Source organism: Scyliorhinus torazame, chromosome 6 (assembly GCF_047496885.1).
Source record: "Scyliorhinus torazame isolate Kashiwa2021f chromosome 6, sScyTor2.1, whole genome shotgun sequence".
Taxonomy (NCBI): domain Eukaryota; kingdom Metazoa; phylum Chordata; class Chondrichthyes; order Carcharhiniformes; family Scyliorhinidae; genus Scyliorhinus; species Scyliorhinus torazame.
In genome coordinates this window covers 152,746,707-152,774,479 of record NC_092712.1, presented here as the reverse complement: position 1 = coordinate 152,774,479, position 27,773 = coordinate 152,746,707, and the positions used below count along the sequence as shown (strand labels likewise).

Below are 27,773 nucleotides of genomic sequence, written 5' to 3'. Positions count from 1 at the left end.
CTTAATATCCCTACAGTGCAGAAGGAGGCCGTTCAGTCTATCGAGTCTGTCCTGACCCTCCAAAAGAGTACCCTATCTAGGCCCTACCCTATCCCCTAACCCCACTTAACCGTTGGACATTAAGGGGTAATTTAGCATGGCCAATCCACCTAACCTATGTAGCAGTATTGTTCAGGTTTTGACAGGTCCTCTTTTTAGGGCCTGGTCCAGGTGTCAAAGTCAGAGGCTTGAGTTGCAAGGCAGATGTCGTCAGCATATATGAAATTTTGGGAGGAAGTTTTTGAAAGATCATTTGTGTACTAGTTGAACAAAGTTCAAACAGTAATAAGTCTTGCGTAAGTCCATCGGTTTGTCTTTTCCATACTTTTTGCTTGGAGCAATGGACCAGCATCCCCCCCCCTCACAGACACACACGGTACCTAGTCTAGCTTGTGGAAGCTAATGATCCACCAACCAGCACACAAAATTCCAAAGGAAGCTTAATGAGGAGAGACCACACAAGGAGCCCTAGTCAAAGTTCCAAAGCTGAAAGGAAATGGGGCTGAGATTCATAAATCACTTAAGGTGGCAGGACAGGTTGAGAATATGGTTAATAAAGCATATGATATGCTGCGTTTATCAAAAGGTATCTAGAGTACAAAAGCAAAGAAGTTATGTTAAACCTGTGTAAAACACTGGATTGGCCTCAATTGGAAAATTGCTCCCAATATTGGGCACCATTCTTTAGGAAGGTTATGCAGGCATTAGAGACGGTGCAGAAAAGATTTATGAGAATGGTTCCAGGGTTGAGGAACATAATTTGTGTGGATAGATTTGAGAATTAGGGACTGGTGTCCTTGGAGAAAAGAAGTTTGAGAGGAGACCTGACAAAGATTTTCAAAATCATGAAGAGTCTAAACAGAGTAGTGAGAGAGAAACTGTTCCCATTGGTGGAAAGATCAAGAACTGGAGGGCACAGATTTATGATAATAGGTGAAAGAAGCAATGAAGAAATGAGGAAATTTTTATCATCAGCAAGTGATTAGGATCTGGAATGCGCTGACTGAGAGTGTGGGGGAGGCAGAGTCAATTGAGGTTTTCAACAGGGGCGTGTCCACCAGGTAAATATGGTTAATCCCACAGGAGTGGGGGGACAGAGGCCCCCCACCAGGATAGTCACCTGGAACGTAAGGGGACTCAACGGCCCAGTGAAAAGATCCAGAATCTTCACCCACCTAAGAAACATGAAGGCAGACATAATCTTCCTCTAAGAGACGCACCTGAGAGAGCAGGACTGACTGCAGGTAAGAAAGGGCTGGGTGGGACAGACCTACCATTCCTGTTACAGCACAAGGGCCAGGGGGTGGCAATACTGATCAGAAAATGGACGATGTTTAGGGCGACAAAGACAGTTGCGGACCCAGGGGGCGGTACGTCATGGTCAGCAGGGCCCTGGATGGGGCACCGGTAGTACTAGTTAACGTGTACGCGCCCAACTGGGACCACACGAGCTTCATCAAGAAGACGATGGCAGAAATTCCTGACATAGCGACGCACCGGCTACTCATGGGGGGGACTTCAACTGTGTACAGGACCCATCGGCTGACAGATCAAACCCCAAGACGGGGAAAACCTCAAACATGGCAAGGGAACTCGGTCACTTTATGGAACAGATGGGAGCGGTGGACCCCTGGAGGTTCACCCACCCAGGGGAGAAGGAGTATACACCAGAATTGACTTCTTTGCGGTGGGGAAAACGGTGCTTCCGGGGATAGACAAAGTGGAATATTCCGCAATGGTGATATCAGACCACGCTCCACACTAAATGGAAGTGAGGCTGGAGACGGGCGGGGCCCAACGGCCCACATGGAGGTTGGACGTCGCCCTACTAGCTGACAAGGCCTTCAAAGAAAATATATCACGGGCCATAGCAGAGTACACAGAGAACAATCAGAACGGGGAGGTCTCACCCTCCATGTTCTGGGAAGCGCTAAAGGCCGTACTAAGAGGGGAAATCATCGCTTTCAAAGCGCGAAGAGATAGGTAGGAAAGGGCGGCTAGGCAGCAGCTGGTCGACTCCATACTGGAGGTAGACCGTAAATACTCTGAGGCCCCGACCGTAGAGCTCCTGGCGGAGAGGAAAGAGGTACAAAGGAACTTTGATCTGCTCTCCACCAGGAAAGCAGTGCTTCAACTCTGCCAGGCTCGTGGGCCCCTATACGAACACGGAGACAAAGCCAGCCGCCTGCTGGCACACCAGCTGAGAAAGCAGGCAGCCACCAGAGAAATTGCACAAATCAGGGATACTAAAGGCGCATTGGAAACAGAGCCAGAAAAGATCAACAAAGCCATCAGGACCTTTTACACCTGTACACCTCAGAGCCCCAAATGGGGGAGTCCGGGATGAAACGGTTCCTTGATGGACTGGACATACCAGTCATGGGGTAGGGCAGAAAACGGGGTCTGGAAGCATCATTAGCACTGGGAGAGATCATGGACAGCATTAGCTCCATGCAGGCAGGGAAGGCGCCGGGACCGGACGGATTCCCGGCGGATTTCTACAAAACATTTGCGACAACTGCGGGAGATGTTCACAGACTAGCTGGCCAAGGGCACACTGCCACCCACTCTAGCACAGGCCTCAATCGCGCTGATACTGAAGAAAGATAAAGACCCAACGGAATGTGGGTCTTACAGACCCATCTCACTGCTGAATGCAGATGCCAAAATACTGGTCAAGATTCTAGCCAAAAGGCTAGAAGACTGCGTGCCAGAGGTGGTCGCAGAGGACCAGACGGGATTTGCCAAAGGTAGACAGCTTACCTCCAACATGAGGCGCCTGCTGAACGTGATAATGACCCCATCCGGGGCGAGAACACCAGAGGTGATCGTCTCCCTAGGCGCAGAAAAGGCCTTCGACAGAGTCGAATGGAAATACCTCATAGAGGTACTGGAGCGGTTCGGGCTTGGAACAGGGTTCACCTCCTGGGTAAAACCCCTATACAACGCTCCCATGGCAAGCGTACGGACAAACAATACCAACTCCCGATACTTCCAGCTGCACAGGGGCACCAGAGAAGGATGCCCACTGTCCCCGCTGCTGTTCGCTCTAGCGATCGAACCGCTAGCAATTGCGCTGAGAGCAGCAAAAGGCTGGAGGGGGATCCAAAGGCGGGGGGGTGGGGGGAGAATGCTAGGATCCCAAAGCAGGTCTTACAAAAAACAAAATCCAGGGGTGGGTTTGCCCTCCCAAACCTACAATTCTACCACTGGGCGGCGATAGCCGAGCGAATAAGGGGATGGATCAAGGAGCCAGAAGCCGAGTGGGAGCGCGGGGAAGAGGCCTCCTGCAAGGGGACCCCCCTCCAGGCCCTCGCCACGGCGGCACTCCCATCCCCACCCAAAAAGGCTCCAGCAGCCCAGTGGTGATAGCCACCCTCCAATCCTGGAACCAATTACGGCAGCAATTCGGCCTGACCAAAATGTTGGACAAAGCTCCCATCTGCTACAACCATAGGTTCACACCAGCACTGACTGATGCCACCTTCAAAAGGTGGAGACAGGACGGTGGGACACTGACAGTCAGGGACCTATACACCGACGACAGGGTCGCAACACTGCACGAACTGACAGAGAAATTCCAGCTAGCCAGGGGGAACGAGCTAAGGCACCTGCAACTCAAAAACTTCCTATGAAAGGAGACAAGGACTTACCCACAACCGCCACAACAGACATTACTGGAAGAGTTACTGGACGCAAGCATACTAGAGAAAGGAAACTGTAGCGACATGTATGACCAACTGGTAGAAGGGGCTGACACTGTACTGGACGCAACAAGAATGAAATGGGAGGAAGGTCTGGGGACCGAAATAGGGTGGGGATTCTGGAGCGAAGCACTGCATAGGGTCAACTCCACCTCCACGTGCGCAAGGCTCAGCCTGAAGCAACTAAAAGTGGTACATAGAGTCCACTTAACAAGAACCCGTATGAGTAGGTTCTTCCCAGAGGTGGAGGATAGATGTGAACGGTGCCAAGGAGGCCCGGCCAACCATGCCCACATGTTCTGGTCTTGCCCCAGACTTGTGGAATACTGGACAGCCTTCGTCGATGCAATGTCCAAAGTGGTGGGGGTGAGGGTGGAGCCATGCCCGAAAGTGGTGGTCTTCGGGGTATCAGACCAGCCAGATCTATTCCTGGGGAGGAGGGCAGAAGCCTCCCTGATCGCCCGCCGCAGAATCCTGTTCGGCTGGTGGTCAGCAGCACCACCCAAAGCTGCAGGCTGGCTGTCCGACCTCTCGGAATCTCTCCAAATGGAGAAAATCAAATTTGCCATCCGAGGGTCAGACGACGGCTTCCACAGAACGTGGGAGCCATTCACCCAATTGTTCCGAGACCTGTTTGTGGCCAACAAACAAGCAGAAGAATAGCCAGGTAGCCAAGAAACAGGGGAGAGTAGCCAAAGCATGAGAGGGAGAGATAGACCGGGAGAGGGGGGATGGGACGGGGACAGCTAAATCTAAGAGTAAGGAAAGGCGAACCACAGAGGGGGGGAGGAGAAGAGGGAAGAGACAGGGAACAATAGAGGAGAGCCAGGGAGGTGGGGGGGGGGGGGGGGGGGGGGGGGGGGGGGGGAGAGAGAGAGAGAGAGGGAGGGAGAGAGAGAGAGAGAGGCAGGGAAACGTTAACAAACCTGGCATCCACAGGAACAGAGAAAAAGGAGAATACAGGCAGAAGACGGGAGGAACGGCTGAAGCGGAAGTGAGCGTGAACCAACAACGGCAGCGAAATCCATCTGGGAGAAGCAAGGGACAACACTAGCACCAGACCCATTCGAGGATTGCCCTCCGGAATTGTCTCTCCGGCACCCAATTGTGTATCTACCCCCCCGCCCCCACCCCCCCCCCCCCCCCACCTCCCCCACAAACAGATGCCTACTTGTGTGTGTAAATAATTTTGCCAAGTGTACAGAGTAGCTGCGGCTGGGCGGGTGCAATATACCTCACCAGTTACATTATTTGATTTTGTACTTCTCTCGTGTTGTTACTGGGTTTTTTCTTTTCTCCTCTCCCTTCATTATTTGTGTGTGTGTGCCCTTCCCTCCTTTATATATATCATATCCTGTGTATATGACGGCAAATGTACTTTGTTCAAAAATCCAATAAAAAAACATTTATTTCAAAAAATTTAGGTTTTCAAAAGGGAATTGGATTTTTATCTGACAAGGAAAAATGTATCGGTTTACGGGGGAAAGGCAGGGGAGTGACGCTCGGTGAATGTCTCTTTCAGAGGGTCAACACACACATTATGACTGCTGTGATTCTATGATTGTAGGGTTCCATGACGAAGCACAGTCTGTCAGCGTAAAAGGCAAGGCCTCCTCCTGAGGTCGCCATCATCATAAATGCTAGTCTTCAGCCAGTTTGATTCCACATGATATCAGGAAATTGCTGAAGCCACTGGATATAGAAAAGGGGATGAGACCAGACAACATCCTGGCAGTAGTACTGAAGAATTGTACTGCAGAACTAGCTGTGCCCTTAGCTAAGGTGTTCCAGTACAGCTACAACACTGACATCTGGCCGACAATGTGAAAAATTCCCAGGTATGTCCTGCTCAAAAAATAGCAGAAAAAAAATCCAATTTGGCCAATTATCACTTAATTAGTCTACCCTCAAGCATCAGCAAAGTGATGGATGATGTAATTGACAGTCCTATCAAGTGGCACCTACCTAGCAATAACCTGATCATTGATGCTCAGTTTGGGTTCTTCTAGGGCCACTTGGCTCCACAACTCATTACAGCCTTAGTCTTAACATGGACAATAGAGCTGAGTTCCAGAGCTGACCGTTAGAATGACTGTTCTTGACATCAAGGTAGAATTTCATGGAATGTGGCATCAAGGAAACCAGCAAAACTGAAGCCAATGTAAATCAAGGGGAAAACTCTGCACTGATTGGAGTCATGCCGAGCACAAAAGAAGATGGTTGCGGTTGTTATGAGCCAAACATCCCAATCCCAACCATCTTCAGCTCCTTCATCAATGACCTTCGCTAAAAGATAGATACGGATCTGGCAGAATTGGTAAGCATGAAATGATGAGGGGCAGTATGAGGGTGCGAGGGGTGAGTCCTGAGTGCCAGAGTGTGCTGCTGGGTGAGCAATGGGGTTGTGGAGCATTGAGCCAAGTGGGTGGTGGAGTGTGATGTGCAGATGCATTCACTCACTTTGACCACCTGAGTGAGGTTATTAAACTTTTCACAAGGCTGCAATGTTCTGGGCATTCGTGACTCTTACCACCGACTTCTACCTCCTTTGGAGGGTTTTCCTGCAGGAAACTTCACCTCCTCCCTGGTCTGTATCTCTCAACAGTGAGTCCAGATCAGAACCACAAAAATCTGGGAGTCCTTTGCTGCCATTGCTTTTCCCAGAATGGTTTGAAAAGCACAATTATCCAGCAGCCTGCAGTGCATTGCTGGAACTTCCCTTTTAATGGGGTGTAGCACAATCAATCACTCACGAGGCGAGAAGAGATGAAGTCAATTGATTACTTTATTACGCAGACTTGTTCCCCAGCAGCTCGGTTACAGAATGCGGCTGCTGGGAGAACCCGGGTTCTTATACTCCGCCTTACTGGGTGGAGCCAGCAGGCGGCAGATCCAATCAGGACCCAGTGTCTGTCCACCAATAGCCTCTCGGCATCACTGGGTACCGTACTACCCCTAATACATACCACCACATGGGGACTGTATCTTTCAAAATGGAAGGCTGCCTGGAGCAAGTGGTTTCGGGACAACCCTGGAGTGAGCACAGTGAGAGGCTGATTGCCCTGTAATGGAGGCCGTATCTGTGTGGGAGCTGCTTGTGACCACACCACAATTAATTTTGTACATTCCCCACCCCAGGAGCAGTATCATGAACTGCGGTTCCCACTCCCAAATTTCAGGGCAAATAAATTTTGCTTCCTCTGAATCTCCACAGCTGTTGACGTCAGTCTAACGTTCCTTCAGAATTGAGAGGTCCCAAGAAGCGCTGCCCCTCCTGGAATATGGAAATAACAGGTCAATGACAGGATTTGTACAATCCCTACAGTGCAGAAGGAGGCCATTCAGCACATCGAGTCTGCACCAACCCCACAAGAGAGTACTCTACCTAGGCCCACTCCCCGCCTTATCCCCACGCAACCTGCACATCTTTGGACACTAAGGGGCAATTTTAGCATGACCAATCCACCTAATCTGCACATCTTTGGACACTAAGGGGCAGCTTTAGCATGGCCAATCCCCCTAACCTGCACATCTTTGGACTGTGGAAAGAAACCCACATAGACACGGGGCGAATATGCAAACTCCACACTCCACTAAATCCAAGGTCAGAATCGAACCCGGGTCCTTGACACTGTGAGGCAGCAGTGCTAACCACTATGCCACCTTTCTGCCTTGTGACACACACATGAAGATCTGTCACTTTTGCCTGAAAGGCCTCCCAATTTTATAGTTTACTGGCTGTGTAAACAGGTCACTGTGCCTGTAGCAGTGGATCAATACAGAATTGATTTAAATACTGAAGCTGTAAACATGAAACATTATTTTGGCATTTCCGCAGCTATTTTATTTTAGATTTTATACAGCTCTCAAGGGGGTCTTTAACCAGCTTGACTATAATCTCCAGGGCCACCGTGGAAATGTAATTGCAGCCTTTGGGCAATCTACAGCATATTCGTCCCAATGGAGTTTCCAGGGTTTACCTTTTTGATTGCTACTTCCTTCACCCCCCTCCTTCACACCCCACCGCCCACCCGCCCCCACACTGCATGCACCACAGATCTTGGAGGTCTCACACCGTCCACCCAAAACAAGTTGCCTTTCACTCAAGAGGACTTCCAATCCAGAACTGGAAAAACAAGCACCTTGACTTATGCTTGCCCCCCTTGCTGCCATGTTTGTGATCCCACTGGGAATCCAGAAGGAAAAAGTGGTAAAAAGGGGAAATTAGAACACTGGTCTGAACAGTTTTTTTCATTCTAGGAACTCTTGACCAATTGCCGCTGCTGCCACTTAAAGCAGGTTCAGAATTTATACCCTCTGAAGGTGGATTTCACACTTCTTAATGGTGTTTCAAGGATGAGCTGCCACACCAATCGTCAATCTATGCAAGATCTACACCAGCTGGTGCATAGCAAGAAGAAGCAATTTAAGGCCGTTTACCTCTTGGCATGTCAGCACTTTATCACACAACTGTCTTCTTCAGAGGTCTGAAGATATGGCAGGTAGTGTATGGCAGCAGGCAGTAGGCAAAGGGTTACCTCATCGTTCAAAGTAGCTCAGTACTAAACTGTCTCAAGAAAGTATGCTGAGCGGCATCAGGCGGTCACATTATTACTCAGGAGTATTACTCGAGTATAAAAATAGGTAATAGAAGATACCCTACACTCACACTAAGGACAAGTATCGGGAAAGTAAACTCTAAATCACTTACGCAGGGTGCTTGAACAGGGGAATAAAATGGTTATAATAATAATCTTTACTGTCACAAGTAGGCTTACATTAACACTGCAATGAAGTTACTGTGAAAAGCCCCCAGTCGCCTCATTCTGGCGCCTGTTTGGGTACACAGAGGGAGAATTCAGAATGTCCAATTCACCTAACAGCACGTCTTTCGGGACTTGTGGGAGGAAACCGGAGCAAACGGAGGAAACCCATGCAGACACAGGGAGAATGTGCAGACTCCACACAGACAGTGACCCAAGCCGGGAATCGAACCTGGCGCGCTGGAGCTGTGAAGCAACAGTGCTAACCAATGTACTACTGTGCTGCCCTCTTGCAAAAATAGCATGTAGGCTATGGGCATACTTATCCTCCACTAAACCAATCAAAATTGTAGACTGACGTCTTATGCCATAAAAATAATGTTTAATTTTACGTTATCAAAATTGACCTGCTGTCAGTGAGATAGGATTAAAATCTCCACGAGGTTAACCATAACTCACCTACAAGTTAGTCACTTGTGAATTGTCCTTTAAGCCTCACTTGTAAGATGTCAAACATTATTGCTGCAGTGACACATCCTCTAACAGTACGTGATTACATGGCCCGCTCATGTACGCTAACAGAATACATATATTGGCTGGGGTTTTCCAATTTCCACTGCAACTCCCATCCATCCCCCTGTTCACTGCTGATGCTGGAAGATTTTCTGCAGTCAGCCAATACACACAGTTTTGGATGGAGCTGGAGTTCCTCCTGCCAGTGAATGAGTGTTTGTGCTGGGAAGGGCAGAAAACCTTGTGCTGTTCCAGGAATTAAATTTGTGCAGCAGCGTAAAGAACCAGGCAGTCTTGTGTCAAAAAGGATTCTATATGCCTGCATTGTCCAAACTTTTTCCAGTTGTGGAACTCTTTTGACTACCCAAGAGTACTAAGAAACACCCCAAGAAATATTCTTATCATGTTGAAGAGTAAAACCACATTAACACACACACCTCTCTCTTATACACACATCTCTCTCTATCTCTTACACACACATCGCTCTCTCTTACACACTCACCCCTCTCTTACACACACACTCCTCTCTTACACACACACCCCTCTCCTACACACACACACCTCTCTCTCTTACACACACCTCTCTCTTATAAGAACATAAGAACTAGGAGCAGGAGTAGGCCATCTGGCCCCTCGAGCCTGCTCCGCCATTCAATGAGATCATGGCTGATCTTTTGTGGACTCAGCTCCACTTTCCGGCCCGAACACCATAACCCTTAATCCCTTTATTCTTCAAAAAACTATCTATCTTTATCTTAAAAACATTTAATGAAGGAGCCTCTACTGCTTCACTGGGCAAGGAATTCCATAGATTCACAACCCTTTGGGTGAAGAAGTTCCTCCTAAACTCAGTCCTAAATCTACTTCCCCTTATTTTGAGGCTATGCCCCCTAGTTCTGCTTTCACCTGCCAGTGGAAACAACCTGCCCGCATCTATCCTATCGATTCCCTTCATAATTTTATATGTTTCTATAAGATCCCCCCTCATCCTTCTAAATTCCAACGAGTACAGTCCCAGTCTACTCAACCTCTCCTCGTAATCCAACCCCTTCAGCTCTGGGATTAACCTAGTGAATCTCCTCTGCACACCCTCCAGTGCCAGTACGTCCTTTCTCAAGTAAGGAGACCAAAACTGAACACAATACTCCAGGTGTGGCCTCACTAACACCTTATACAATTGCAGCATAACCTCCCTAGTCTTAAACTCCATCCCTCTAGCAATGAAGGACAAAATTCCATTTGCCTTCTTAATCACCTGTTGCACCTGAAAACCAACTTTCTGCGACTCATGCACGAGCACACCCAGGTCTCTCTGCACAGCAGCATGTTTTAATATTTTATCATTTAAATAATAATCCCTTTTGCCGTTATTCTTACCAAAATGGATAACCTCACATTTGTCAACATTGTATTCCATCTGCCAGACCCTAGCCCATTCACTTAGCCTGTCCAAATCCCTCTGCAGACTTCCAGTATCCTCTGCACTTTTTGCTTTACCACTTATCTTAGTGTCGTCTGCAAACTTGGACACATTGCCCTTGGTCCCCAACTCCAAATCATCTATGTAAATTGTGAACAGTTGTGGGCCCAACACTGATCCCTGAGGGACACCACTAGCTACTGATTGCCAACCAGAGAAACACCCATTATTCCCACTCTTTGCTTTCTATTAATTAACCAATCCTCTATCCATGCTCCTACTTTCCCCTTAATGCCATGCATCCTTATCTTATGCAACAACCTTTTGTGTGGCACCTTGTCAAAGGCTTTCTGGAAATCCAGATATACCACATCCATTGGCTCCCCGTTATCTACCGCACTGTTAATGTCCTCAAAAAATTCCACTAAATTAGTTAGGCACGACCTGCCCTTTATGAACCCATGCTGCGTCTGTCCAATGGGACAATTTCCATCCAGATGCCTCGCTATTTCTTCCTTGATGATAGATTCCAGCATCTTCCCTACTACCGAAGTTAAGCTCACTGGCCTATAATTACCCACTTTCTGCCTACCTCCTTTTTTTTTATACTCACCTCTCTCTTACACACACCTCCCCTTCTTACACACACACATCTCTGTCTCACACACACACCGCTCTCTCACACACACACTTCTCTCTTACACACACCTCTCTCTTACACACACACACCCCTCTCCTACACAAACACCTCTCTCACACACACACCTCTCTCTTACACACACCTCTCTCTTACACATGTCCCTTTCTTACACTCTCACATTTCTCTCACACACATCTCTCTCTCACACACACACCTCTCTCTTACACACATCTCTCTCACACATTCACATCTCTTTCACACATATTTCTCTCTTACACACATCTCTCTCTTACGCACACACCCCTCTCTTACACACTCACATTTCTCTCACATACACATCTCTCTCTCACACACACATCTCTCTCACACACTCACATCTCTCTCTTACACACATCTCTCTCTTACACACACATCTCTCTCTTATACACACACACAGTGGACACATTCAAGAAGGAACTGTTGAGGGTACAGGTCCAACTTATTCCAATCAAAATAAAAGCGTGGTGTCATGATATGCAGACATGCAGATAATGATACACAGACAGGCACAGACAGACAGCTAATGAACACAGAGAACAGGACATGACAATGAGCAGGCAGGACACTCAGGGGTGGTATCTCACTATAAAAGGCACGAGGCACTCACACTCCGCCTCTTTCCACTGATGAACATCTACAGGGTGAGTAAGGGTGTATGTACAGTATCACACCTCCAGCATGTGGCTAAGAGCTAGTCTGGTTCAGTCAGACAGAGTAACCACACTTAGGTTAGCAGAGAGTCGAACTCATAGAGAACTGTGCTAACTGTGCTACTGGTTCAATATATCAGATTGAACTAACTTCAAGGTCTGGAGTATCTTTTGGTTAAAGCTGCATCCAGTTGCAGCCTGGTTATCCCAGAGTACATAACACAACATGGTACCAGGGGTGGGGTGTAGCCTGTCGAACAACGACAGCTGGAGAAGATCAGCCACCATCCGGTATCTTGATCCTGACAGTGTCTGCCGGGGATAACATGGGCAAATCGGTGCTATGAGCATCATAGCCTTGCTTTTGCTGGTTTTGGAGCTGCTGCATCTTCTGCAGTACCAGGAAGTGATCCAGGTTGGGCAAGTGTATGGCTGGAAGTGTCGTCCGCAGGTCCCTGTTCATCAGGAGTTGAGCCGGCGACATGCCAGTGGACAGTGGGGTCGCCCTGTACCCAAGCAGCGTGAGGTAGATGTCAGAAGCAGAATCCGCGGCCTTGCAGATGAGCTGTTTCACAACGTGCACTCCTTTTTCAACCTTCCCATTGGACTGCGGATAGTGTGGGCTGGAAGTGACATGTTTGAAATGGTATGACTTGGCAAACATAGACCACTCGTGGCTGTTGAAGCACGGGCCATTGTCACTCATGACAGTGAGTGGGATACCATGTCTGGAGAACGTCTCCTTACAGGCCTTGGTGACGGTCTGAGATGTGAGGTCTGAGAGCTTCACGACTTCAGGGTAATTGGAGAAATAGTCAATAATCAACACGTAGTCACGACCATTCACACGAAAAAGGTTGATGCCACCGCTTGTAACTTTGTTAATACTGCCACCCCATGTAAGCACGTTCCCATGTGCCAACAAAACATTTTTAAAAAGGGGAGATGTCCTGATATGCAGACATGCAGATAATGATATACAAACAGGCAGCTAATGAATACAGAGAACAGGACATGACCAATGAGCAGGCAGGACTCTCAGGGGTGGTATCTCACTATAAAAGGCACGAGGCACTCACACTCTGCCTCTTTCCACCGGTGAACATCTACAGAGTGAGTCAGGGTGTATGTACAGTATCACACCTCCAGCACGTGCCTAAGAGCTAGTCTGGTTCAGTCAGACAGAGTAACCACACTTAGGTTAGCAGAGAGTTGAACTCATAGAGAACTGTGCTAACTGTGCTACTGGTTCAATAAATCAGATTGAACTAACTTCAAGATCTGAAGTAGCTTTTGGTTAAAGCTGCATCCAGTTGCAGCCTGTGTTATCCCAGAGTACATAACACAACAGGCGGGACCAAAAAATCCAGTGAACGCTGGACATGAGGGATATACAGCATGATTAAAAAGGTCTCGGGAGGCTTATGACAGATATCGAGGGCTCAAATCTCTCTAATACCACCATCAGATAGCCCCACTCTACTCGATCAAATGCCTTCTCTACGTCCAGTGCCACCACCACCTCCGTCTCCTTTCCGTCCACCGGAGACAGGATCACATTCAGCAACCTCCTCACGTTCGAAAACAGCTGCCATCCCTTCACGAACCCCATCTGATCCTCTCCTATCACCTTCCGGAGAACCCCTCCAGTCTTGCCACCAAAACCTTTGCTAATAACTTAGCATCTACATTCAATAGGGATATGGGCCTATACGGCCTACATTCCACCGGGTCCTTATTCTTCTTTAGCAGCAGAGAAATTGTGGTCTGCCCCATCATCTGTAGCATGACACCCCTGCCTAGCGCATCCTCGAACATTCCCACCATCAGCAGCGCCAACCTATCTTTAAATTTCTCATAAAATTCAACTGGAAACCCGTCAGGCCCCGCTGCCTTCCCTACCTGCATCCTCCCAATCGTCTCCTTCACTCCCTGCTCCCCCACAAGCCCACCCAACCCTGCTCTATCCTCTTCACCCAACCTTGGGTATTCCAACCTGTCTAGAAACTCCCTCATCTCTTGTTCCTCTCCCAGTGGCCCTGACCTTTATAACACCTTATAAAACTCTTCAAATACTTTGTTGATCTGCTCTGGGGTCACCACCAGCTTCCCCATCTTATCCCACACCTGAAATATCTCCCTCGCCGCCACTTCCCTCCAGAGCTCACCGGCCAGCATTCGCCCTGCCTTCTCCCTGTGCTCATCAACCGCAGCCCCCCCTCGCTCTTCTCAACTGGCTTACCGCTTTCCCTGTGGACAACCGGTCGAACTTCGCCTCAAGTTCCTTCCTCTTGGCCAAGAGGGCCTGGTCCGGGTCCCCCGCATATCTCCTATCCACCTCCAGAATCTCTTCTATCAATTTTTTGCGCTCCTCTCCCAATAGTTAGATGGGGTTACGGGTCTATGAGTGGGGGATTGGACATAGGGAAGCAAGGGCCGGTGCAGACTCGATGGGCCAAATGGCCTCCTTCTGCACTGTAGGGATTCTATGATTCTATGAGCCCTGCTATCGAACCCTAAAAGGAAAACCTGATCACTCAACCCTTCCTCACCTGAGGCGTGATTCTCCATTAGCCGATGCCGAAATCGCGAAACTGGAATAGGCCGAGGATCGGTTCCGAGGCTCCAATTTGATGTCAAATCCAAATTCCCCGTCACCTCGACAGCTGCGTCAATGTGTTCCGGAACACAGGTGCAGTAAACACCGTTTGCATATCATTAGCGGGCCCAACCCCGTATTCTCCGTGGCCTCCGCGATTCTCATCCTCCGATGAGCCAATTACCCGTTTGCTTTTAAAAATCGTGAAACCGGCATCGTGGCTGCTGAGGGAGAGAGAGAGGAGGTAGGACCAGGAGAGGAGCAACTGCGGGCCGCCGGGCTGGACACTGGCCAGGCTGGCTGGGTTGGGGTTCCTTGCCAGTGCCGGGGAGAGGAGGAACAGGCTGAGTGGCCAGGGTGACCCCCCACTGGCCTGGGGCGGTGTCCAGGCACGGACCTTCATTACCGCGGACTGCAAGGCAGCCATCAGTGCACACCCACTGACCACCCACCCTGGCTCCTGGTTCTGCAGAGTGACACCGACTGTATGGTCGCCCCCACCCCCGTCACCCGTGCCCCCCACCCACCACCTCCCACCAGCGGCCCAGCCAGGGCAACACCCACAGTACAGGGGCCGCGGTCCCTACCTCTGGCAGGGGCAGTGCCCGCCAACAGTACCCCTGGCATCAGGGACAGGTACCAAGGCCAGAGGCCCCCACGGTGCGGCCACCAATGGGTCCAGGGGTGTGGGGATGGGGGAGGGGGGGCGGTGACAATGGGGGACGGAGCTCGCAGTGCCAACTGGGGCCACCATGTAGCCCAGTGGACCTGGTTGGCCATGGGGGTACGCGTCATGCTAACATGTCGGTCTTTCACCCCCAACAGACAATGGATCTTGGAGTTCGATGGTGGCCTTCCTGCTAGTCACCGCAGCCCTGGGGGGTGCCCTGCAGCAGTACGAGGTGGAACTGCTCGAGGAGGCAGAGGAAGCTGCAGCAGCGAAGCGGGCAGCAGCCGTCCAGGATGGAGAGCCGACTGCCCAACAGGCTGAGGAGGAGGAGGTGCCAAGGAAGCGGCACATGAGGCCTCATGTGTACCGGCACCGCCTGTCATTCGAGGACCTGTCGGACCGGACATACCATTGAAGACTCCGGCTGAGCAGAGAGACTGCAACATATCTGCCACATGATGGGACACTTGGCACCGCGGGGATATGGGGGAAGGACACCCGCTACCGATGGCCGTCAAGGTGACAGTCGCCTTGAACCTTTTCGCCATGGGGCCCTTCCAGGCGCCAAGTGCGGACCTGTCCAGGATCTTGATGTGTTGGGTGCTCGGGATCGGTGGAACATACAGGCCCCCAACACTTAAAATAGTGCAACACTATTTTATTAAGTCAGAAACTGTTGAACAAACTTTTACTGTGGGTTAACACGATGTTAGATTAAACTAAAGACCTATGCCTTGTCCTAACCAGTCTATGCACTCAGCACATGGTGAATGTCTGTGCTGCAAGCTGTAAGCTCTGTCCTACTAGGAGGCTGCATCTCGAATGAGCGGGAGCTCTGATGTCCCCTGTCTTTATAGTGAGTGTGCTCTAACTGGTGATTGGCTGCGGTGTTGTGTGTGTTGATTGGTCCCACTGTGTGTCCATCAGTGTGTGTGTCTGCACCATGGTATACTGGTGTATATTATGACAGATCTCATAGACCTCGGTTCCCATGTGCATTCATGCCATCATGGAGCCCCTAAATGCCTAGACGCCTCAATACATCCATTTCAATGTGGACAGAGCCCACCAGGATGCCCGGGCAGCGGGGTTTGCGGCCATCGACAGGATGCCCCGGGTCTAGGGGGTGATCGATGAGATGCATGTCCCACTATGGGCACCTGCAGATGACAGGCTACTCTACACCAACCACTTGATGAACGTGCAGCTGATATGTGACCATCAGCTGCGCACTGTGCACGTCTGTGCCTGGTTCCCGGACAGTGTGAACGACGCCTTCATCCTGGCACACTCGACGATTCCATCACACGGTCCGATCGGATCCTTGGGGTGGTGCTGGTGGGGATGGTCGGGGGCACGGGGGCTGTGGGGAGCCCGGGCCACCCACAGAGTCCGCTCATTTCCCCCTCCTTCCCTTGCCCAGCCCAGCCCAGCCCTCCCCTCACACCCATCAGACAAAGCACCGAGGCAGGTTGTAACCGTGGCAACAGGTGTTTAATGTGAACAGATATATACAGATGTGTGCCCTAGCCCCTATAACTAAACTGTGCCAACTTAACCAGTGCCTAACTTCCTAGCCTTACGTTCCCTAACATTACACCTAGGTGGTTCCCCAGATGGTACAGCAGGAGCGGAGGCGGCCTGCTGTGATTCCCGCCCTGTGGCCTGGGTCCCCGTTGGTGGGAATCATCTGGGCGACCGGGCCTGGATGGGCCCGGCTGCTGCTCAGGTGTCCTGTGGTGCCGCCTCGTTCTGCCTGCTGCCCACCAGATGCGCCAGGGATGGGGGGAGTTCGAGGTGCTGCAGTGTTCCAGCACCTCCACTGTGGGGGTCACCGGTACAGGGGTGCGGGGGGAGATATTCCCTGAGGCTTCCTCATCACCTGGCACTGCCGGTCCTGGAGGCCCACTCTGGTCTCGACCAGGGTCTGCACGCTCGCGGCCAGTGAGTGGACTATCTTCGTCTGGGACTGCACTACATGACGTGCAACTGTGCCAGCACCTTCTGGGTCTGTGTCACATCAGCCAGTAACTACGCCATCTCACTCTGGGACTGGGTCACCTCCCTCTGTGTCTGCCTCACATTGGCTAGAGCCTGGGCAATGCCGCTGACGTTCCCAGCATGGCCCGCTGTGACTGGGCCTGCGTTCAGAAGCGCTGCTGCAATTTCCAGGTGGTTCTAGTACATGGCTGCCTGTGAGGCTGCAACCCTGTCCTGGGCCCAGGCCAGCGCCTGCACAGAATGCCCCAGGCCTTGGACATGCTGATCCGTAGCCAAAACCATCACCACCAGTGCCGCCACCACGGCCGCCACCCGTGCGGTTTCGGTCTGGGTGCCACGTGTTGTCGGCACCACCTCCTGCTCCTGCACACAGTTAGACTCCTCCAGCTGCACCTGCAGGTGCTGGATACTCGGCAACAACCCCTCATGTAGTCCCTGGCTCTGCAACTGCATCTCCATTACGGATGGGACTGTCCGTTCCAGAAGCCCGAGACCCGTCTAGATGGCAGCTAGCCCCTGGGGTCGGCCTGCCCTCCGACCGTCCACCCCTCGCGTGTTCCTACCTCCACCTGCTGTACCGGGCCAACTGTGTGGTGCGCACCAGATAGTGTCCCAGGAGCCTCTTCACTAACATGGGCAATCGAGGTGAGTGTCTCTGGGATGGTGGAGGGTGTTGGAGACAGCTGTGATGGGAAATCACTGTCATCCTCCGACCCGAGCTCTGGGGTCTCCTGAGTCTCGGACGGAGGGCTGGTGTCCGAGCTGCTCTCAGCGTCACTGCTCGGCTCACAGGGGGGGCTCTGGTTGTGGCACAGGCTGGTGGTGGGGAACACCAGATACACCCGTCCTATCTCTGGCAGGTCCTGCAAGACTCAAGACAAGACGCATGATTAGACTGCAGGGTGAGGGTGGTGTTGGGGTCAGGGTGAGGGCAGTATTGGGGTTGGCACACGTGGCATGGGGAACCGCAACTAGCTCACTTCCTCGCCCGTGGCTGAGTTCCACCTCGGCGACATCCCGTTCCACCGGTCCACGAACCACATCCAAGACCCTCTGCTCGGCCACGGTGAGGGTCCGGAGGTCCGGCAGTCCGCCTCCAGTTTCCTCCCGGTGGTTACGGGTGGCCTTCTCCTGGGGGCGGGGGGAACAGAAAACGACATTGTTAGGCAGTCCGACGCATGCAGCCCAGGGGGTGCTTCAGTGGCCAGGGCACTCGGCCATGGCAGCTGGTCTGGATGCCGGCATCTGGGGCAGCATGGTGGGGGGGGTGGGGGGGGGGGGGTCGGGTTACCGGTGTGAGGGATGTGTGTTACTGCAAGGGGTACCGTGCTACCTACTCACCCTGGCCGCCCTGAAGAGGACATGCAGTTTTTTCTGGCACTGCTGGCCTGTCCAGACGGTGTTGCCCATGGCACTCACTGCCTCTGCCAACTGCGCCAAGGCATGGCGAACGGCGAGAGCTGGCAGCCTGCTTCCCGGGCCGGGGTACAAGGTCATCCGCTGCTCCTCCACCGCGTCCAAGAGGGTTTCCAGCTCGGCATCAGTCAACCTTGTGGCTGCCCTCCTCACTGCCACCTTGTTGGCTGGGATGGTGTGAGTGGGGAATGAAGTGCATGCATGCGGCCGCAGCTTATAAGCCTCTGAATCGCGAAACTGGCGAATCCGGCACCATTTCTCATTGGAATCGATTGTGTTCCACGTGGAACACAATCCACAGCCGCCATGCGAGATCCCCAAAGGTTGTGAGCACACGTGTCCCACGTCGGCAGGGACTTGGCACAACGGGGGCGGAGCATTGGGGGAGGGCCTCAGGTGACGTCCTGAGGCCGTCCCGATGGTGTGCGGCGTACTCGAGGAGTACACCGTTTTGAGGGGGAAAAGCCCCCGATTCCAGCGTAAAAATTGATTTTCCGGCTGATCGCCGAACGCAATTTTGCTGTCGCCGTTCGGCGAATCCAGCCCTTAGTCTCAGAGACAGAGAATCCCGCCCCTGATCTTTCACCCTCAAATGGGTCTCCTGCAGCATCAATCACCACACTGGCCTTTAAACTCTTTAAATATGCAAAGACATTCTACCTTTTCACCGCCCCCCCCTAACCCCCTCACGTTCCATGTTATTATTCTGACCGGGTGTTTCTCACCCCACCCCCACCCACCAGCATCGTAACCCCGGGCTTTGCCCATCGAACCTGACCCGCCCCGACCGTTTGTTGTCGTCGAACCCCTTCCCCCCTCCCAGAATCCCCCCATCCAATTCCTCTTGAAAAAATCTCTCCCAGTATCGATCCCAGCTCCCAACTTTCACACCTCCCAGGCCCATCGAAATCTGTTCGACCAGGTTCGCTTGACCGTGACCCCTACCCCACCATACTCCCATTCACTCGCCAACCTTCGCTTCCTAGTGTGGCGGCCCCTGCCAAGGCCCCCCTCCCATCAATCTCCTCCCCATAACCCAGTCCCTGAAAACAAAGGCAAACAAAAATAACCAGTGCAAGAACCAGGCCCCAGAAAACTGCCGTGACCTCAAAGCTGTAACCCATAGCAGAGGGTACACTACCCTTCCCCATCAACCAACCCAAAAACTAAAGCCCCAACTATTCCCCCACAGATACAAAACAAATAAACGGCCTGAAAGAGCATTTCTGCACACAGCATTTAACCCCTTCCCTTCAGTCCGAATCCAAAGCCCAGTCCCATTTGTCATTTCAGTCCCGGTTTTTCAGCCTTCGCAAGGCCTCCGCCACCTCCACTGTCTCAAAGTAAAAGTCTCTCGAGTTATAGGTCACCCTCAGCTTCACCGGGTTGACCACCCCAAACCTCACACCGTTGCTGTAGAGTGCCGCCTTCACCCGATCGAAGGCCGCCCGCCTTCTCACCAGCTCCACGGTTAAGTCTTGATATATTCGAATACCAGCTCCTTCCCACTTCACCTCACATCTTTGCTTCACCCAACTCAAGATCTTCTCTTTGACATGGAGTTTGTGGAAGCAAATTATGACCGCCCTTGGCAGCTCGTTTGCCTTCGAAATGGGCCTAAGCGATCGATGAGCCCTGTCCAGCGCATACCAGGAGGGTTCTTCCCCTTTCCCCAACAACTCTACCAACATCTTCACAAAGTACTCAGTCGGCCTCATGCCCTCCACCCCCTCAGGCAAACCCTCAATTCTTAAATTTTGCCACCTCTACCTATTCTTCAGGTCCTCCATCTTGACTCTGTCCTTTATTGATCTCCACCACCCTCCGCAGCTCCTCACCCATTGAGGCGAATTGGTCATTGTGCTGTGACAGAGCTTCCTCCACCCCCTTTAACTTCTCTCCTTGCTCCCGTACCTGGACCGATGCCTTCAACATCGCCGCCTTCACCGGGACCATCGCCTCCTCCACCCATTCCTTCATCGCAGCTATCATCTCCTTAAGCATCATCTTCATGTTCCGCGAACTGCCTCTTGAATTCTCCAGCCATCACCTTGATCAGAGTCTCCACTGTGAAGGGTGCATCCCCATCCAGCGATCCCGCCTCCGCCATCTTTCCTGCTGCCGGGCTGATCCATTCACTCGACGCCGAACTTTTGCTTGCCCCCTTCTTCCCAGCGGCTTTTTTCTGGGTCGTCAACATTATTCACCTTCCTTATGTCTTCCTGCACCAGCTTATTCAAAAGCTGCCCCTGGAACCGGGCATTGAACTCCAAACACTAGAACCTCGAGGATCAGAAGGACGTTGGTGTGCATGTACACCTGTCAATTAAGGTAGCAGAGAGGTGGATTCAGTGGTTATGAAGGCATATGGTATACTCGCCTTTATTAGCCAAGGCATAGAGTTTAAAAGCAGGGAGGTTATGCTGGAAGTGTATAAAATGTTAGTTAGGCCACAGCTAGAGTATTGTTTGCAGTTCTGGAATCCACATTATAAGAGGGTTGTGATAGCACTGGAAAGGGTGCAGAGGAGATTTACCAGGATGCTGCCTGGGCTGGAGAGATTTAGTTATGAAGAGAGATTGGATAGACTGGGGTTGTTTTCCTTGGAGTAGAGGAGACTGAGGGAGGACATGATTGAGATGAATAAAATTATGTGGGGCATAGATAGAGCAGTCAGGAAGAAGCTTTTCTTCTTGGTGGAGGAGTCAATGACTAGGTGGCATAGATTTAAGGGTTAGGGTTAGGGTTAGGAGGGATGTGAGGAAAAATGTTTTCACCCAGAGGGTGGTGGGAGTTTGGAACTTGCTGCCTGAAAGGGTGGTGGAGGCGGAGACCCTCATAACATTCAAGAAATATTTAGATGTGCACTTGCGATGCCAAGGCACACAAGGCCAAGTGCTAGTAAATAGGATTAGAATAGTTAGGTGGTTGTTTTTGACTGGTGATGGCATGTTGGACCGAAGGGCTTTTCTGTGCTGTTTGACTCTATGACACACCTCTCTTTTATACACTCACCTCTCCCTCTTACACAAACACCTCTCTCTCTTACACACACACCTTTCTTTGGCACACATACTTCTCCCTCCTACACACACACCTTTTTCTCTTACACGCACCACTCTCTTTTAAAAAAATGTTTATTCAACTTTTTAATATTTTAACATTTGAAAAACATTACAACACAAAAATAAACCTAATACAAAACCCCACCCCGGCCCCCCCTCATCCCCAACCCACCTCCCTCCATCACCATAACAGTTGACGGTAACTGGTTTTCCAAAATGCAGAATAAACAAATCCCATCTATTGCGGAACCCCTCATTCACTCCTCGTCGGGCAAATTTCACCTTCTCTAAATGCAGGAATTCCATCAGACCCCTCAGCCACACCAAGGCACTGGATGAAGAAGCTGAGCTCCACCCCAACATAACCCACCTGCAAGCGATCAGTGAAGAGAAGGCTAAAACATCTGCCCCGCTTCGGCCTGCAACTCCGGCAGGTCTGACACCCTGAATATGGCTCCCAGGAGACTAGGCTCCAAGTCCACATGGTGCTGAAAAACTACCTCGAAAATTTCTTCAACTTCGGACAGGACCATAACATATGTACATGATTAGCTGGGTCTCTCCCACACCGTTCACAAATATCCCCTACCCCCTCAAACAGCCGCTCATCCTCAATTCGTCAGATACGCCCTGTGTACCACCTTTAGTTGTATAAACCCCAGCCTCGCACATGAGGTTGCGGCATTCACCTTCCACGGCACCTCACACCACAATGTTTCCTCTAGCACCATCCCCAGCTCCTCCTCCCACTTGACCTTAACCCCTTCCTTATCTTCATCCAAAATCTTCCCATAAATCCAACCCCACCCTCCACCCCCATCACCGACAACACCTCCTCCAGCAACGAGGAGTGCGGTGCTACCGGAAAGGTTGGCAAGACCTTTTTCGCAAAGTCTCGCACCTGCATGTGCCTGAAACCCTCCCCACACGGGAACCCAAACTTCACCCCCATCTCTCCCAAGCTTACGAACTACCCTTCCAAAAACACGTCCTTCATCTCCAACACCCCTCTTTCCTCCCATCCCCAAAACCTTGCATCCATCTTCCCAGGCTCAAACCCATAGTTCCCTTGGATCGGCATCAACCTTGACCCAGCCCCTAACCTAAAGTGCTGCTAAAATTGGCTCCAAAGTTTCAGTGTGGCCACCACAACAGGACATCCCGAATACCTACCTGGGGAAAACCGGAGCGGTGCCGCTGCCAGCGCCCGCAGCCCTACCCCCCTACAAGAACCTGCCTCCATCCTCACCCTCAAAGCTCCATCTCCCTACTCCAATTCTGCAACTTCTCCGCATTTACGGCCCAGTAATAGTATAATAGGTTCGGAAGGCCCAATCCCCTGACTGCCGCCCTCTCTGAAGTGCCACCTTCCTAATCCTAGCCAATTTACCTGCCAGACAAATGACAAAACCAACCAGTCCACCTCCTTAAAAAAACACTTTGGCAAAAAGACCTGCAGGCACTGAAATAAAAATAAAAACCACGGCAAAATATTCATCTTCACTGACTGCACCCGACCAGCCAATGACAGAGGAAGGCTAGACACACACCGCTCTCACACACACACACCTCTCCCTCTCACACCTCTCCCTCTTACACACAGACCTCACCCACTTAAACGTACACAACTCTCTTGCTTAAACACACACACACACTGACCTCTCTCTCTCACACACCCCTTTCTCTTACACACACATTCACCTCTCTCTCTCTCACATACCCCTTTCTCTTACACACACATTCATCTCTCTCTTATACACACACCTCTTTCTCTTACACATACAAAACTTTCTCTTATACACACACACTCATCTCTCTCTCACACATACACTCATCTCTCTCACACAGACACTCACAAAAACAAACCCTCAACCCTCTCTCTCACATACTGGTGATCCCTGTGCCATACTCTCACTCGCGCCCAATGGCCTCTTTCCCCTGCCCCTACCCGATGGCCACCGTCCTCCAACTCCTGCCCAATGGATCCACAGCTGAATAGCTAGATACATGTGAAGGCACAGAGAGGGGTGTGTATGAACCTGATAGCAATAGATAGGTATGGGTGAAGTGGTGTACCAAGATGTCAGTCATGAGTCCTAAGTGCCAGGGAGTGATGCAGGTGTGATGAATTTGAGCACCATGAGAAGCTTGTTCAAGATTCTCTTAAGGTTAACGTGCAGGTTCAGTTGGCAGTTTGGAAGGCAAATGCAATGATAGCATTCATGTCGAGAGGGCTAGAATATAGACCAGGGATGTACTTCTGAGGCTGTATAAGGCTCTGGTCAGACCCCATTTGAAGTATTGTGAGCAGTTTTGGGCCCCATATCTAAGGAAGGATGTGCCGGCCTTGAAAAGGGACCAGAGGAGGTTCACAAGAATGATCCCTGGAATGAAGAGTTGAGGACTCTGGGCGAGATTTTCTGACGCCCTGCTGGGTCGGAGAATCGACGGGGGGCGGCGTGAATCCCGCCCCCGCCGGCTGCCAATTCTCCGGCGCCGGGGATTTTGCGAGAGCGGGAATCGCGCTGCGCCGGTCGGCGATCGCTGGCAGCGCCCCCCCCCCCCCCCCCGGCCGGCGTATGTTACGATAGGTGCTTACCGGTGGGACTTGGCTCCGCAGGCGGCCTCCGGGGTCCTCGGGAGGCACGGGGAGATCTGAACCCGGGGTTGCCCCCATGGTGGCCTGGCCCACGATCGGAGCCCACCGATCCGCGGGCGGACCTGTGCCGTGGGGGCACTCTATGCGCAGGGGGGTTCATCTCCGCACCAGCCATCGTGGACCAGTACAGGAGCCGGCGCGGAGATGAACCCCCGCCCTGTGCATGCGCTGGGATGACGCCAGCACACGCTGGCGCTCCCACGCATGCGCCAATCGCGCCGGCCAGGGAGGCCCTTCGGCGGCGGTTGGCGTGGTGCAAAGCCCCTTCTGCGCCAGCCGACGCGGCGCAAACCACTCCGGCGCCGGCCTAGCCCCTGAAGGTGCGGAGGTTTCTGCACCTTCGGGGCGGCTCGACGCCGGAGTGGTTCACGCCTCCCCACGTACCAGCCTCCCCGAACAGGCACCGGAATGTGGCGACTAGGGGCTTTTCACAGTAACTTCATTTGAAGCCTACTGGTGACAATAAGCGATTTTCATTTAATTTCATTTCATTCCCGCCGGAGTTGCCCGTCCCGCCGATTCCCGCAGAATCCCACCCTCTGTGTCCGTACTCGTTGGAGATTAGTAGTATGAGGGAGGATCTTACTGAAACTTACAAGATACTGCGAGGCCTGGATAGTGTGGACGTAGAGAGGATGTTTCCACTTGTAGGAAAAACTAGAACCAGAGGACACAATCTCAGACTAAAGGGACGAACCTTTAAAACTGAGATGAGGAGGAATTTCTTCAGCCAGAGGGTGGTGAATCTGTGGAACTCTTTGCCGCAGAAGGCCGTGGAGGCCAAATCACTTAGTGTCTTTAAGACAGCGATAGAGAGGCAGCACGGTGGCACAGTGGGTTAGCCCTGCTGCCTAAAGGCGCCGAGGTCCCAGGTTCGATCCCGGCTCTGGGTCACTGTCCGTGTGGAGTTTGCACATTCTCCCCGTGCTTGCATGGGTTCCGCCCCCACAACCCAAAGATGTGTAGGCTAGGTGGATTGGCCACACTAAATTGCCCTGTAATTGGAAAAAATTAATTGGGTACTCTAAATTTATTTTTTTTTAAATTTAAAAAAGACAGAAATAGATAGGTTCTTGATTAATAAGGGGATCAGGGGTTATGGAGAGAAGGCAGGAGAATGGGGATGAGAAAAATATCAGCCATGATTGAATGGCGGAGCAGATAGATGGGCCGAGTGGCTTAATTGTGCTCCTATGTCTTATGGTCTTATGTTGTGGTGAGTAGGAAACATCATGTGAATGTTCATTCAGTGACCTTGCCATCTCACGTGAGGTCATTAGACTTCTTGCCGACTAATCCTTGGCTCCAGGCTCCTTGCATTGACCTTTCTGGCCATTTGTTCCCACTCCTATGAGCGTTTCTCTGAGGGCATTCTGGCCCCTGCCAGAATCACGGATCTCTCCTCCTACCAACCTCCAGCACTAATGTCTCTAATGCCACATTCATCACCCTCTCACCCTTCCCTGGCGTACCATTTTCTATCATTTAAATGGCACAATATTATTCAATGCGTCTTCCCATTAAGAGAAACAGCCTGACTTGAAGATCAAGCTGACTGCACCATGTGCTCTCAACACAATGCCATTCAGCAGGAGGAGGATGCCAGCAATAAGGAACCATTCACCCCCAACATACAATCACATAATTGAGGTAGGAGCATCAGGTTTGCCTGCTGCCTAACTCTAACGGATCCGGTTTGTGAATTATAACCCCCACTTAAGCCCATTGTGTCCAGAGTCGACTTCAGGTGCTTTAGCTTCATTATTAGCAAGGCCCACACTCCATGTATAAATTTTGAAGAATGTAAAATGCCTCATCATAGAAATACATTAAATTCTGATGTTGCTGCATTTTAACATTAGATATGTGTCGAATCCGCTGAAGTAGCATGCATAGACAAGACAGGGTTTATTTCCGTGCACAATAACCTCCATTCCCCAAAGGAGTCTCCCTCCCTGAACTGCACCCAGGTCGGGGTTAATATACTGGTGAGGTTTCAGCTTGTTAAGGGGGAAATCCTGCCCCCCATTACCAGGGAAGTTCCTATTCGATGGAGGTCACGAGGAATCTGATAGTCCTTACGCTGTGAACTCGACGGGGGTTATAACAATATGAAGTTATCAAGCCACAGAAAGTGAAATTTTTTCATTAGTAAGTGCCGTTTTAACACCACAATAACTGTCAATTAGCGCTAATTAGCCAGAAGTGTGTCTCATTCTTACAATCATTCTTAAAAGTGGTAAATTTAGAAGAGAAAGTAAAACATATTTATTTTTTGTCTTTTTTGCGCTCTCTCTTTTATCGATCTTTCTTTTCCTCTATTTCTCTTTCTGTCCCTGATTTGACAATGAAATTCACCCTCTCGAACTTACACTTCCTTCTCAGCCCATCCTCTGTTTATTTTCCATTACATCGATCTAATTGGTTCAGGAGAGATGTAGTTGCTTGTCCTGTTTTCTTCGCTGCCCTGTTATCAACTTGCACTTTGTGAAATTCATTGGGCAAAAATGCTGAAAGACGCGGGGGCAAATATAACAAATGGCGGATGCTGGTAGATGCTCTGCTGTGGAAAGATGTGGCTTAACATTGTCCATCAACGATGCAATTCACTCTGATCTTAGGTGGGATAGAGGATACTGCAGTTCGGGAGTCGGTATTCGGCTTCAGCTTTTCCCAATGATGCACATTCGGAAACTGGACAAATGAACATTTTGGCTCTTATACTGGTTTAGTGGCTTGTTGGCTACTGAACAGCATTGAAGGAATATCATTGTCAGTGTACCATTTCTTGATTTTACATTTTTTTAAAAAGCTGTCTTTGAAGTTTCAACCACTCTCTCCTTCCTAATGCATATTTTTCTCTTTACTAATTGGTTATTTTTCTACTTTTGTTAGTCATAGCAATAATCCAAAAAGCCTTTTGTTCCAATATCTTATCACTTCATACCAGAAAACCTGTCAGATCACAGAAACAAAAACCCTCCAAGATCATCTATCATGATACTTCTTCACCCACCCCATTACCAACCTAAAATATGATCACATAATACACACACAAATATGTTCAATTGACAAAAAAAAAAGCTGCTTCCATAACTTTTCCAGCCCTATTTTCAAATCTCTTTAACACATCCCTTTCCACCCACACAAAACTCCCGGTATACCCAGCCCAGTTAGGATCCATCAGCACACTGACTCTGCACCCCGTGTGCTTGGCCCAATCTAACGCAGGCCCTACATTCTTGGTCTTGATGTGACGACCGGATCCACATTGTGCTTGCAGCGGACCAGAAACATGCACTTACTGACGACTCAGTTTTCTGGTGCTGTCACCAACTGTTCCCTGCTTTATCACTCACCACTTAGTGCTGGCTCCAGCTACTTTCCCCCCTCTCCTGCAGCTCCCATCTTGGCTCCCCCAGCTGTGACTCTGTTGTAAGATGTTGCTGAAAGAAAACAGCACTTGCACTTCATTGAAAGCAAAGCATGCAGTTGGTGGAGGTTGCCAAGGTAACAGAGAGCACTGGGAGGAATGTAAGTGACAGTGTGAAATGTAGAAAGGGAACAGGATTATGAACTGAAGAAGAATAGCAGA

The 27,773-nt window shown here is 50.7% G+C and overlaps 1 protein-coding gene across 1 annotated transcript in view; it reads right to left on the bottom strand.

Annotated features, from left to right (window-relative positions):
- stx17 (syntaxin 17) overlaps window positions 1-27,558 on the bottom strand; it is a 216,589-nt gene extending 189,031 nt beyond the window's left edge. Inside the window, exon 1 of the mRNA XM_072508940.1 lies at window positions 27,538-27,558. The gene's annotated coding sequence lies outside the window, so the exon portion shown is untranslated. The remainder of the gene's footprint in view (window positions 1-27,537) is intronic.
- Window positions 27,559-27,773: the final 215 nt, after the last annotated feature.